This window comes from Ovis aries, chromosome 8, assembly GCF_016772045.2.
Source record: "Ovis aries strain OAR_USU_Benz2616 breed Rambouillet chromosome 8, ARS-UI_Ramb_v3.0, whole genome shotgun sequence".
NCBI lineage: Eukaryota > Metazoa > Chordata > Mammalia > Artiodactyla > Bovidae > Ovis > Ovis aries.
The window spans coordinates 89,757,605-89,759,762 of NC_056061.1; positions in this window are offsets into that span (position 1 = coordinate 89,757,605).

Here is a 2,158-nt window from a genome sequence, read left to right on the forward strand (position 1 = left end):
AGCTCCCTGCTAATGAGGGCATCCTTGCAGAGGTGGACAAGGCTCCCCCAGAGTCTGTGCCAGGAGGGGTTGCCGGTCTCGGGGACAGTGTCTTGACCCACCGCTGTGACTCCACCAACGAGCTGCGTTTGTGCATTTGTGCCAATCCTGGTGCCCATGGGTCGCCCGCGTGCTTTCCTCTGAATGTGGGAGGGATGGAACAGCTCACCTGCTGGTGGCTGCTGAGGTTGCTTCCTCTTTGTTAACATTGTGCAGAACTTGCCTATTTTTCTCTCAAGCTGGTGGCCTATTGCTGATTGGTGACTGTTCCCAGTCTCCGGGACATGTTAGTTCTCAGCTGTCTCCATTCCTCTGCCATCCGCGTGCCAACTCTGTCCCCGCCTCCTGTGTGACTCTGATGCCATCAAGCCTCAGTGTTACCGCCTGTGGTTTGGAACTTGGGGATTGTATGTAAAATCTTTTCTCTCCAAGATCCCTGGGTCAGGAAGATCTTCTGGAGAAGGGAATGGCAACCCACTCCAGTACTCTTGCCTGGAAAATCCCATGGATGGAGGAGCAGGGTAGGCTACAGTCCATGGGGTCTCAAAGAGTTGGACATGAATGAGTGACTTCACTTTCACTTTTCTTTCCAGCAAGGACACTTGCTGCTCTTCCCTCTGCGGGACTCAGAGCATTTCCCTTCATGTTGGTATCTGGGGTTGTCTGACATTTCCTTCTGTGTATGCGCCGAGGAAAGGCGAGGCCGGTTCCTTCTCCACCTCTGTGCCAATTTCCCTGACCCCACCTACGAATGACTGTGCCTTCCCTGCTGACCTGTGCTGGGGCCGTGTCAATCAGCATGAGGGCCCCTCGTGTGCTCATGCCTGACTGCTCTCGTCTCCTCAGCATGCTGCTGTCCTTCCTGTCCCCTAGTGGTAGGCAGGCCACTGTCCCTGGGGTGAACGCCCCCGCCTTTTCTCCTAAGACCACCTCCCCATGCAGTTTCCTTCCCGTCTAGGACTGGAGAATGTGCACTCTTGTAGATCAAAAGGCTCTGCATCCTTAGTGTACGTTTAACAGGGGACCCAGCTGCACCGTGGTTGTTCCGCTGGCTTTGTGTGTTCAGGGCTTGGAGACTGGGCTGTGAATGAGTGGAAACCTTGCCAGTTCCTGGGCCCCGTGTCCCCCCACCCCAGAGCCCCCTGGCCTTTCCTCAAGCTCCTGGTGACAAGACCGCCATCCTGCCCAACGTACAGGCAATGGCAGACCACAGACCCTCCACCAGAGGTGCTTTTGCAGCCAAGCAGAGGCTGGGATGACGCCAGGGGCTTAGACTTGCCCAAGGAGGGTTTCGTGGTCCCAAAGGAGGTGTGCCTGAATATTTCTTGGCTCAGAGACAGGGAAGCTGAAGTCCGCTTTGCTCCCAGTGACCCTGTGCCCTCCAGAGTACCTGACTTGTACCAGATCCATGCCCTCCCAGGCTGCCGAGAAGGAGCCCAGGGCAGCGGGTCCCTTCCCGCCCTGCACGGCTCCCCTCCCGTCCTGGAACCGGAGGCCGGGTGGGGGCCCAGCCTACAAGGGGAGGTCGGCCAGGGGTCTGAGAACTGAGTCACTGCCTACCACCCACGGTGGTCAGTGAGCCAGGAGGGGGTCTCTGGGGGGGGGGAGGATGCTAGCGACGACAGTGGGCCTGGAGAAGCAGGCTCCCTGCTCTGACCTGGCGCGACCTCGGCCCGCCCCCAGGGGTCCCTGCCATCTAGGGCAGTGGTGTGACCCCAGGAGCTCCTGCATGGAGGCACAGCTGAGCAGTCAGGACACAGCCCAAGTTTCCCAGGGGTCACAGGAGTCAGGGTCCCCATTAGGGCCTTCGAAGTCCTCCTGTGAGACGGCCAGACAGAGGGCTTGCTGGGGTGCTGAGACCCTGAGGCTGGACATGGGGGTCGTCCTCACGGGAGGAGACGCAGCCCCTCTGCGCCGGAAAGTCCTTGGTGGAAACTGGAGGAATTTTTAAAAAGTACTAGCGACCCTTTCTGAACACCAACAGTCTCTCTCTGAGGTGTAATTTCCTCTTTTCCATTTAAAATAAACCAGAGATAAAAATAAATACATCATTGTAAAAAAGACTAAGAATTATAAGATAAAATACAACAGGTCAAGTAAAGGACAATAAAAGGCCAAA